The sequence below is a fragment of the Chelonia mydas genome, chromosome 3 (genome assembly GCF_015237465.2).
Source record: "Chelonia mydas isolate rCheMyd1 chromosome 3, rCheMyd1.pri.v2, whole genome shotgun sequence".
Lineage (NCBI taxonomy): Eukaryota > Metazoa > Chordata > Testudines > Cheloniidae > Chelonia > Chelonia mydas.
The window spans coordinates 19,082,601-19,094,926 of NC_057851.1; positions in this window are offsets into that span (position 1 = coordinate 19,082,601).

Consider the following 12,326-nt stretch of genomic DNA (forward strand, 5'->3'; position numbering starts at 1 on the left):
CTACTGCAGTTTTTGCATAAGCAAAACTCCATATACTTTCACCCAGTCCTGTATCCTTAAAAAAAAAAGCACAATAATGTTTCAATGTTACCCCACTTTCGTCAAACCTTTCAGACTAAATCCGTCCACCCTGAGATATTTCAGTTCTTTGTAAGGAATTTTTCTTTGTGTAATTCTCCCTGCATTGCCACAGCAGATACTCCACTGTTTCTTGGACGTTGCATGAGTCACACAACCCATCTTTGTGCTTGTTTAGCAAATATAATTGATTGTTCAGGTCACAGTGACCAGTTAGCACTCCAAATATAGTTACTTGGCTTCTTCTATCAGAGCAATTAAGTATACCTTTATCCTCAAGTTTAGAACATATTTCATTTGTCCTTTTTCTTCTTGACATTTTTCTTAAGTTCTCTTTTAACCAAACTTTTGAAGCCCTGTTTACTCAGAAGGAACTGTGTATCAGCCTCCTCATTTTAAAGGCATTTTTTGCTGCTTTATCTGTCATTTCATTGCCCAGTATCCCAATATACACTGGAATCCACACTATTACTATAGGAATACCTAATTGTACCATCTTCGTAGTTAGGAACAATATTTCATTGATTAAGTCATTCCTGCTTTTCGAGGCTCCCTTTCTAATTTAAAACCCCAGTTAATTTCCCTAAGCTGGTCTGCTTAGGCAAGTTTTATCAAAGTCAACAGAAAAATATAAAGATGGTTGTAAATAAGGCTGTCAAGACATATTTATATATAGGGAGATACAGCTATAGGGCCCAATGTCCCTGACTTAAATGAGAGTTCTACATTCACAGGGCTTAAAGGATAAGGCCTTTTTAGTTCATGTTCTTGATAATACAATGTATTTCATTTCCTGTTTGTGGCCTTTAATCAGCTTTATCAGCCATTAGACCTGATAAAGTGTCAGACAGGATAGCAGTCATAGTTGGATGTACATCCCTTATACAGGTCAGTGCCAATAGTATGCACATCAATCTGGCTGTCATAATGGCCTCAAAATTGGATTGTTTCAGATCTCTTAATTCCAAATTCAGGGATACAAGAGGCCATTCCTACTGTATCTGCATTGAGCCATCAGTATAGATTTGGCAATGCTGACCCCGTTTGCCATGTATTAACTCATAAACCTTAGTCATCATATATGATGGTTCTGCTCTTCCCTTTGGGTTATTGTATAATTCCAAATGCACAACTGGAGACAATCGTCCTGCTCTTTGAGTTCCCAGGGCTAAAGATTTTAATTTCTTCCACTCCTTCCTTTTCACCCAAAGTTTTGCCCACATTTGATCCTGTTAGCATTTGGGAGTTGGTGGCACCCAGTTACTTCTTGCCTAATTAGTTCCCAACAGTCTTCATACATTTGTTCAGTACTGCTATCTTCACTATTTCCATTCACCTTAGCCCAAAAGGTTAAATCTAACAATTGTCTCCCTTAAATTTATAGACATTTCCCTAGCTGCTACCTGCAGCACACAGAAAGTGTAATACTCACACCACATGCGATTTGCAGAGTTTTGGCTTGGATCTGCTCTAATTTTTTTAAGTGTTGATTAAGAAGCTGAATTAAAGGTGTGGCATCCATAATCTATAAGTTGTCTTATTAGTGCCCAAAGCAGCATCAGCATTGTGTTCTTATTTGCGTACCAATTGTTCCCAGCAATACATTTAAGCAGATTCATCCTATCTGAACATTTAATCTTGATGTTATGACCCTTCTAAGTTAGTCTGTCATGGACCATAACGCCAAAGAACGTCAACTTTTGAACTAAATGTATTTTTTTCTGTGTAGAGATATAGTTTCCATTCTTCCCCAAGCTGCCTTTTTGTGCAGATCATTCGCTTTGTTTTAGCAAATGAGAACTGAAATCCCCAAGTGTCTCCCCATTCTGAAATCCCCCTGAGTGCCCCATTGGTTCACTCCACAGCTATCTTAAGACTTCTATGTTTGACTCAAATAGCACAAGTGTACACAAATAGGATAATACCTATTCCTGTCTGTATACTCTCTGGGAGATCATTAATCATAATGTTAAACCGGGTTGGGCTAATAACACTCCCCTGTGGAGTGCCATTAGTAATTTTATAAATATTCAGCAAAGCCACCCCCAACCTGACATGTATGGTTCTATCACTTAAGTCGTCTCTTAGCCACCAGAACATTCTTCCTCTTATTCCAATTGCAGCTACTTTATTCAGCAAGCCTTCATTCCATAGCATGCCGTATGCTTTTTTCAGAAGTCAAGAAGCTAGCTAACAAAACCTCTGTTCCTCATGGTTTTTTTGTATTTCTGTTTCTAATCTTACAATATAATCAGCTGGGCATCTTCCTTTTTCTGAAACCACTTTGTACACAGTTTATAATTTCATTTTTTCTAAGCATGCTACTAATCTCTTATTTATCATTCTTTCCATAATTTCCCCCCCACACACACACAGTAGGTCTATATGCACCAGGTTTTGTGCATAATTTCCCAGGTGTTTATATCGATATAAACACCACTCACTTCTATTCTTCCAGCAGTATTCCTTTCCCCATATATTATATAATTTCAATAAAGCTCTTAAACTCCCTTCTGGTAGGTGCTTAATCATTAGATTACATATGCTATTTTTACATGGGGCAATATTTTTCTTTTGTCTATACTTTTTTGAGTTCCTGTATGCTGCAATTTTCATTCAGTACATCATCTTATGGGTTTCAGAGTAGCAGACGTGTTAGTCTGTATTCACAAAAAGAAAAGCAGGACTTGTGGCACATTAGAGATTAACAAATTTATTTGAGCATAAGCTTTCGTGAGCTACAGCTCACTTCATCCAGCCATGCAAGAGCTCACAGTTTTCTTCGGCAAACATTTTCACAAAACTTTTTATTTCGATTTGTTTCACTATTAACTTTTTGGAACTCTTTTGCTAAATTGTCCGCTTTCCCTAAATTAGAACTTTCAGCGTGATCACTTTCTACAAGACCAGGTATAAATTTGTTTTTACTCTGTATTCCTTTGATTCTTTTAACTTGTTTATATATTTCTGAAACGTTGAAAATTTTGGTTATTTTCCCACATTACTTTCTCCAACTCTTTCTTTGCCTTTTTAATAATTCTTTGTGCCACTGCTTTACATCTTGTATCGTTCATTAAGTCCTTGCTATTCATTGTAACTTTTATTTGTTTGTATGTCTTATTTCTTTCTTTAATTGCTGATTTACATTCCACCGGGGACCATCTCCATTCCACCTGGGAACTGCACTTCTGAGTTTGCAGCAATTGAATATCTTACATATAGCTAGATTGGCTGCTCTTACACCTTCCCTATATTATACTACGATAAAATTCCTCTAGATTATCACTTATACATTTGGTATTTAGATACTCACCACTCTTACACTTAAAGAGTCCACAATTTGCTTTCCTTTGGCTCCAAGTAGGAATTCCTTCAGTGTTTTCAACATTTCCTTGACCTTGATATATAATTAGCATAGAGAAGTGATAACTTCCTATTCCATCTTCTTTATAGATTGACCAGCTGCATTTACTTGCTATAATGCTTTTTGGAATCCCCAGCTCTGAACAGGAAAAGGTTCCATCCACCAAACTAAATTTAGTAGGTGCTCCAGTATTGAGCAATGCCAGGTTGTGCTTGTTAATTAATTGTTCCAGGTATTTCCCATTATTTAGTCAGTTTTCCTGCTTCTCCATAAGTCATTATGGCTATTAAGGTCCCCACAGGTGTACAGGCCTTTGATATCCTTAACTAACTCTTCTGATTCTAGATTGCCTAATTATTTTACTTGAGTTGCAAACACTAGATTCATATTATTCTGCACAGGAATCTCTTACAGTGTTGTACTCAAAACTTAAGTTCTGTACATCTATGTCAATGCAACTAAGACCTTCCTTTAAAAATATACAGACCCCCCCCCCCCCCTCATTATTACTCTGTCACGTCTGATTACATCATATCTTGAAAATCTAAACATAAGCTTTCTCACCTACCATGTTTCTTGTACACATCATGTCAGGTTTGTTTTCCATTTAAAAACCAGTTTCTTTAGTTTAATAACACATGGTCAGGAGTTATGTGCATTCCAGCAAAAATAACCATTAGAACCATGTTTAAACTACATTATTACCTTCATTTAAAATGTTATGAATGCAATTTATCGAGAGATTGCCTATATGCAAATATATCTCTACTGCTTTTGTTATACTTTTTTATCCTTTCAATCTTCTTCCCTGCCTGTAAAGCTCAATTAATCACTTCTATCATAAATGGCATAAATTTCTCTTTGCCTGCAAGCAGTACATCTTCATCTATTCTCCTTTTATTATCTTCCCTGCCCTGAACTGTGTGTTGTGGTACCAATAGCTCTTTTCCCTCACTGGCATTTTTCCTCCTGTTCCACATTCTGCTATGAATCTCTTTTGATAGCTTCAGCATAGGATATTTTATGGATAGTTGTAATTTCCTGTATCTCTCTTGCTTGTTCCACTGCCACACTCCTTTTGTATGATACACTATACTTACCCCCACAACTGAGGTATTTTAGTTCTCTTCCTTCCATACAATTCTCATACAAGTGTTCTCTTCCATATTCATGACACCACATTTTCCTCTTATAGCCAGCCACCACATGCCCAAACCTTTGACATTATAACATCTCAGAGGGGCCAGGATATATGGTTTAACCCAGAATAAATGATATCCTATATTAACCCTATTGGGTAACATTGAATCTTTAAAAGATACTCGGATGGCTCTGGATGGCTTGTGTTCTCTCCATTTCCTCCTAATTAGCTGCTTAACAAACAGCACTTGGTCCTTACCTATCCCCCTTTCAATTTCATCCTCAGTCATGCCTAGTGGAACCCCATACATTATCCCTTTTGCTTCTGTCACAAATTTAGGTAGCTGATAAATTGTAGTTTTAATAAGCTTTTCAGCCTGTTCCTTATGTGTAAATGCTTCTAATAAATCTCCATGCTGCATTCTTTTTGCTCTTAATATATCTGATATCTTGCCTAATCCATTCCACTTGTTTCAAGTGAATAACATGAACTATATTTACATCTTCACTTACACTTTTTTCCATCCCTGTCTGCTGCCATTTCTTCAGATACAGATATTTCTAGTCTTTTCTTCTTCCTAATCTGAAGCCATTTCTCATCCCTAGCTTCTTCTCCCTCATTTTCCAACATAACTTTCAGCCTCTCCCTCTCAGCCCGTATTTCCAGCTGTGTTCAGCCACCCATCTGCCACTCAAAGCCCCAGCTCTCAGACTCTCTCAGCCTGCACAGCCAGCCTAAAGCCTCACCTGACCAACTTCAGCCCCAGCTCAGCCAGCCAGCTGCCTTCTGCTCCAGACTTCCTTTAAAATCACCACTCAGCTCATCTCCCAGGTGGAACTCATCTTTAATTGGGGCTGACCCACCCTTCAGATTCAGCCAGGATGGGGTATATACCCCATCACAAGACACCAGAAATCACAGATTCATAGATTTCAAGGCTAGAATGAATCTTTGTGATCATCTAGACTAACTTCCTGCATAACAAAGGCTATGGAACTGCCCCAGATATAATTCCTAGAGCATTTCTGTCAGAAAAACATCCAATCTTGATTTAAAATGGTCAGTGACGGAGAATCCACCACAACTCTTGGTGAATTGTTCCAGTGGTTAATTACTCTCATAGTCTGAATTTGTCTAGGTTCAACTTCCAGCCACTGGACCTTGTTAGGCTTTTCTTTGCCAGATTGAAGATCCCATTATTATATATTTGTTCCCTATGTAGATACTTATAGACTGTAATCAAGTCATCCCTTAGCCTTATCTTTGTTAAGCTAAATAGATTGAGATCTTTGAATCGAACACGATAAGGAATGTTTTCTAATCCTTTAATCATTCTCATGGGTCTTCTCAAGATCCTTTCCAATTTATCAACATCCTTTTAAACTGTGGGCACCAGAATTGCACACAGTATTCCAGCAGTGGTCACACCAGTGCCAAATATAGAGGTAAAATAACCTCTCTGCTCCTACCCCTGTTTATGCATCCTAGACTCACATTAGCTCTTTTGGCCAGTGTCACATTGGGAGTTCACATTCAGTTGATTATCTATCACAACCTGCACATCTTTTTCAGAGTCACTGCTTCCCAGCATAGAGTCCCCAATCATGTAAATATGGCTGACATTATTTCTTCATATAGGTATACATTTAGCCATACCAAAATGCATATTTTTTGCATACACCCGGTTTACCAAACTATCCAGATTGCTTTGAATCAGTGGTGACCTGTCCTCTTGATTATTTATGACTCCCCCAATTTTTGGGTCAGCTGCAAACTTTATCAGTGATGATTTTGTGTTTTCTTCCAGGTAATTGATAAAAATGTTAAATAAGGGAGGGCCAAGAACCAATCCCTCCTGCCCCCCACTGGAAACACATTTGCTTGATGACAATTCCCCAATACAATTGCATTTTGAGACCTATCAGTTAGCCAGTTTTTAATCCATTTAATGTGTGCCATGTTAATTTTATATCAATCTAGTTTTTTAATCAAAATATTGTGAGGTAGCAACTCACATGCCAGACAGAAGTTTAAGTATATTACATCAGCACCATTATCTTTATCAACCAAACTTGTAATCTCATCCAACAAGATATCAAGTTAGTATTACAGGATCTATTTTCCATAAACCCACATTGATTCTCATTAATTACATCATCCTCCGTTAATTCTTGATTAATCAAGTCCCATATCAGCTGCATCTTTACCTCATCTGAAATTGATGTCAGGATAACAGATCTATAATAAGCCACATCATCCAATTTATCTTTTTTAAAAAAATGCCACAAACATTAGTTTTCTTCCACTATTCAGGAACTTCCCCAGTGGTCCGACACTTATTGAATATATTAATGTTAAAGGTCCAGAAAGCTCCTGAGCCTTCTCTTTTAAAATGTTTGGATGTGAGTTATGTGGACCTGCTGATTTAAAAATGTTTGGCTTTATTAGCTGTTTTTTTAACATCTTCCTGAGATACTCGTGGAATGGAAAGATTTTATCATCACTATATGTTGAGACTATATCATCTGTTGTTTCCCCAAATACAAAACATAAATATTTATTAAACACTTCTGACTTTTCTGAATTACTGATTATTCTATCATTTCCATCTAGTAATGAACCAATACCATTATCAGGATTCTTTTTCCAAATATTTTTAAAATTTCCTTCTTATTGTCCTTAAGTATTCTGGCATAGAAGACTCTGTCCTATTGCTTCCCTTATCAATTTTCTACAATTCCTAACTTCTGATTTATATTCATTATTATCAATTTCCCCTTTCTTCCATTTGTTAATATATATTTTTATAGCTTCCTTCACTTCTCCTCTACGTGAGGTAGTTTATTTAGGCAACTCTAACTTCTTAATCAGTTGCAGGATTGTGGCTTGTTAGGCATCTAGTAAGGTGTTCTTAAATGATTCCCAAATATCATTCACATTTTTTTTATTATGTTCTTCATCTCAGTTGATTTGGCTCATAATTGTTTTCAGCTTTCTGAAATATCTGTAGCTATAGGTATTAGAATAGCTAATAACCTTGTAGTTTGGGCACTCACTTGGGATGCATGTAGAACCTGCATCTTCTACATGCCAGTTGAGTGCCCTAAATCCTATACTTTGGCTATTCTGGGAAAGGTCTCCCTTTCTCACTTTTCCATGACAAATTTTGAAAGGTGTCATTGTATCCTGATGGAGAACAGGAGCATTTCTTGAAATCTAAAATGTTTATGAGATAGTAAAACTCTTTCACACCCAGCTCTAGTCTAGCCAGTATATCTAGAAACACTTTTCCATATCCAACTAACCAGGAATCTGTGTAGGATGCAGACCTTGATACAGTGATGCATGAATTCCTCACTTCCAGGCTTGGCTGCTGGTGATGTGAGTGAAGGCCAGGACAAAATTTCAGCTGATTAACCAATTTATCTACCACTTCATTGCAGAGGCCTTCTGAAACCCAGTGTCCTATGAGAATAAAGCCAATGAAGATAACATTTAGAAGCCACTCTAGGTCATTGAGAACAACTTATTAAAATGGACTGCAAAATCATTGACATAGAAGTCTGTAACATTATGACATGGCCTTTCATTCTAAAAAAGACCCCACTATTTGCAGATGCTACAATATTACAGTGGGGTAGGAAAAAGTACTCTCTCTCTCACTTGCATTATGAGTGACATTATCCATTCTGCAGTCTGCATTCATTCTGCACTGATCCATGATCTGAATTGGAGAGGAGACACTGGACCTCAACCTGGGTTGAAACTTGGCACCTAAATCCTCAGATTTTTTTTTAGCCTATTCTCTAAATTTTGTACATCTTGGTGAATTTTTATCCACCTATTAAAAAGAGAATTTATCAGAGTATGCTAAAAGTAGAATTGTGACACAAAGCCATATGAAAGGAAATTCTAAGTCAAGAAAGTAGGGCTACCACATGTCACCCTACACCTAGTCACAACAGGGTGTACTTTTCAAATGTACTGCATTGTGCCAATGTGTTGTAAAGCATATGGCAAACATTGCTCTTAACTAAATTCTTTCACATTTATTGTTTTGCATCACATCCTTAATGTTCTTTTAATGTATTTTCATGGTGCATGAATAATCCTATTGTTTTTGAAGGGCTCATTATCTTTAGATCCTACTGTTTATTTTATTTTCCAAAAGTGAATTTAGGGCCTGATCCAAAGCCCACTGAAATCAATGGGAGTCTTTCTATTGAGTTCAGCGGGCTTTGGATCATGCCCTCAGTATTCATTAAAGGTTCCAAATAGAGCCTTGGAGATTGAAATGTTCTGTTTTGCAGTGGAACAGGTATAAAACAGAGGCAATTACAAGTGCAAAGTTTTCCAAATTTGTGCATCTCCTATCCTATGAGTAGGATTTGTTTTGGGCTGAGACGGTCCAGGCATAGTCTAATCTCCATGTATATTCAAGCTTCAGGGCAAAATCTAGATAATTTTATTCATGAGAGTCCCACTAACGTGATGATTGATGCAAATACTTTAGTTGTAACTAATACTTTAGTTATTAGAGAATGACCATTTGGTCCAAAAATGTCTTCAGAAAATTGACTATGCAAAAAACAGTACCTGCTTATCCACCAGGTCATAGAATTACAGAATCAGAAGTTATATATGGAAATGGTCAATTAGACTACCCTGTCCATGTCTATCAGTGCAAGATTATTCCCCACAGAATAAATTTATTAATATTTTTGCCAGTGTTTTGTCCAGTCTAGTTTTAAAAGTCTCAGAAGGTGGATCCTCCACCACTTGCCTTTGGAATCTATTGAACAGAATAATACATTTCAATACTTAAAGCTTTTCCTGATAGTCAACCTAAGTTTTCCTTACTTTCATCCCATAATCACCACTTATGTCTGCATACCCCACAGTAAATAATTCCATTCTCTCTTTAACATTTGCACACTTTGAATATTTGTAGACTGATAACATTTCCCATTCTTATTAGTTGTCACCCTTCAGCCTGCCAGTCATTTTTAGTTCTTCTCTCAACACTTTACAATTTATCTGTCATTCTACTAATGTCTTGTCCAGAGCTGAATGATATATTGTGGTCTGTGGTAGGATATATCTGTGTATGTAACATGAAAGTTCACTGGTATTTTTTCCTAGCCTATCAGATTGTAAGTTCAGACATCTAGGAACAAAGAAAGCAGGCCTCAGCTACACAATGGGGAATTGTCTCCTGGAAAGCAGGGACTCTGACCAAAAAAATAGGGGTCATAGTAGACAAATTGAACATGAGCTTCTAGTGAGATGCTCTGACAAAAATATGTGATCTTTGGATGTATAATTAGGGAAGTAGTGAGTAGAAGTAGGGAGATTATTTTACCTAGAATAGTGCCTGCAGTTTTGGTATCCACATTTTAAAAGAGATGTGAAAAAAATTGGAAAGAGTGCAGAAAAGAGCCACTATGATGATTGGAGGCCTGGAAAAAAGGCAGTAAGAGATGGAAAGAGCTCCATCTGTTTAGCTTATTAACAGAAGACTAAGAATTGACTTGGTGATGGTGGACATTAAATAGCTTCACAAGGAGAAAATACCAGGTACTAAAGAGCTCTTTAAATCAAAAGAAGAAAGGCATAACGAGAGCCAACATCTGGAAGTTAAAGCCAGGCAAACTCAAGTGAGACAGGCACACATTTAACAGTAAGCGGGATTAATCATTGGAATAAGCTACCAAGAGAAGCGTTGGCTTCTCCACTCCTGGAAGTCTTCAACTCAAGAGTGGATGGCTTTCTGGAAGCTACGCTTCAGCCGAACACAAGTTATTGGTCCCAATAAATGAATAACTGTATTATGCAGGAAGTTAGACTAGATGATCTATGGAAAGCCGTGCCTAATTTGCTGTCAAGTATTCTATTGCTGCCTCTTCTGCATGTTGTCCGTTTAGGGGCATCAAATAATGCCACTGACCCCCCCCCCCACTACATTTTTGAGGAATGGGGGTCAATAATTGGCCTGAACCCTTTCTCTTATGCTCCAGGAGAAAGAAACACACTCTTGCTGCAGTCACTAAGCAAGGACTAAGAGGCAGATAGTATTTTGAAGGTTAGCATGCAAAAAGCTGCAGCATTGCTATTCATTTCCACCCAAGGAGTCGGGGGGTGTGGGGGGAGGAAGGGGAGTCTCAAAGGGAGGTTTGGATCAGCTAAATGTAAAGGATCTATCAGCTAGCTATTCCTCACAGAAGTAAGAAAATAAGTTTATATGGATTCTATCTATAGGCAGATAGGAAAATGAAAGTAGACTGTACTGGGTTCATTAGGAAGTTATAAGTTAATAAATATATAGGCATTTTGAGTCCCAAATCATCCAGCTAAAGAATCTTTGCAGCCCATGGTGCTTTCTCAGAGTATGAGAAGCAAGCCTAGTATAACTGACTTTCAGATCCTGGTGTCTCTGATCCCACATGATCCCAAACCCATGTAGTGTGTTGTATACTACAGCTGGGTAAATTTTTAGCTTTCGTGTTGTTTATTCTGATTTTTTTTTCCAGACACAAAGTAATCAAACTGACTTTAGATAAGATATGAAGAAGCAGAGAGATTTTTATTACTGACGTCGCTGTAGCTTATGCTTAGGGCTCCGTGTCTGTCAAGGCGGAAAGGGAAGTCACGGATTCTGTGACTTTCCGCGACCTCTGTGACTTCTGCAGCGGCCAGTGCAGATGTAGATATGATCCCTATGAAAAGTAAGGTTTTTTTTTTCTTTTCAAAATAAGAAACCATGTGAAGCACTTTAAAAAAACATACACTGCTAATTTATCCTGACCATCGAGATAATAAATAGCTTTTGCTGGTACAGTGCAGTAGTTAAGTTAGCAAATCAGTTTGTGTTATAAAAGTTTTATTTACTTACCCATAATTTTTTTTGAATTCTCGTTTTAGGGCTAAAGTTTCCCATGTTTAGCCTAATTTTTCAAGTTATTTTTGTAATATTTGAATATATTTTTTTCAGTTTATCTAGAACAAAGAAAGCACAAAAAATACCAATTTCCCAATGTAGTGAATTCTGGCCACCTCTATTTCATATAGATAACTCAAAGAAAAAAAAAAGCAGCCCATTTTGCCACCTTTTCTTCTCTGCCTAGTTGTATTTTTGTTTAATAAACATATTTTTGTGTCTTTTAAAAATATCTTATTCTAATGTTTCCTCTTATATTTTTCTCTAACCCTTTTTCTCTTTTTTCAAGACTTTTTGGACAAAGTTTGATTAAAACGGACATCTAACGTTACAGTCCTAAATCCATACTTAGGTATCTAAATAGGTAGCCTAGTTTTTAAAAGTTAAACATTCTGCGGCTTCTCTTAAACTTGAATGGCAGCTTCTGGATGCTCAACGCTTTTGAAAAATCAAGGCACCTTTATTTAGATCCTCAGTATGGACTTAGGAGCATCAGCTTTAGGCAAGCAGGGGGAGGTATACATGGGAGTTAAGGCTTCGATTTTCAGACAGACTTGGATTTAGGTGCCTTCAAGACCTTTGAGATTCCCAGCTGAGGGGCCCAACTCTTTCAGTGGGAGCTCAGCGCTAGAGTCACAGAGAGACTTAGGCGTTGTGATACTGAGCATTGCAACATCTACTTTTAGGTGCCTAGAAACACTGCACTCTGTAAAGCCTGATCCACACTTAGGGTCCCTTTACAATGAATGGGGAGAGATAGGTGACTTAGACTGCAATTCACAAAAGACATGAAGCTAGGCAGAGAT